We start from the raw sequence: 599 nt of genomic DNA on the forward strand, positions 1-599 counted from the left end.
TTTTTGTATTATAGTAGAGATGGAGTTTCACCGTGTTAGCCAGGATGATCTCGATCTCCTGACCTCGTGATTGGCCCGCCTCGGCCTCCTAAAGTGCTGGGATTACAGGCATGAGCCACCACATCCGGTCTGGAAAAGATTTATAATGGTCAAAACATAAAGAAATGATAAATGTTTGAGGTGATGGATATCCTAATTACCTTGATTTGATCATTATATATTGTATACAGTTATCAAAATATCACATGCACCCCGAAAATATATACAACTATGAAATCTCAATTTAAAACATAAAATATATGTGGTACATATATGCAATAGAAAATTATTCAGCCTTACCCAGCACTTTGGGAGGCCAAGGTGGGCAGATCATTTGAGGTCCAGAGTTCGAGACCAGTCTGGCCAACATGGTGAAACCCTGTCTCTACTAAAACTACAAAAAACTGAGCCAGGCGTGACGGTGCACACCTGTAATCCCAGCCACTTGGGAGGCTGAGGCATGAGAATTGCTTGAACCCAGGAGATGGAGGCTGCAGTGAGCCGAGATGGCACAACTACACTCCAGCCTGGGTAACAGATTGAGACCCTGTCTCCAAAAA

Source organism: Mandrillus leucophaeus, unplaced genomic scaffold (genome assembly GCF_000951045.1).
Source record: "Mandrillus leucophaeus isolate KB7577 unplaced genomic scaffold, Mleu.le_1.0 Scaffold125, whole genome shotgun sequence".
Lineage (NCBI taxonomy): Eukaryota > Metazoa > Chordata > Mammalia > Primates > Cercopithecidae > Mandrillus > Mandrillus leucophaeus.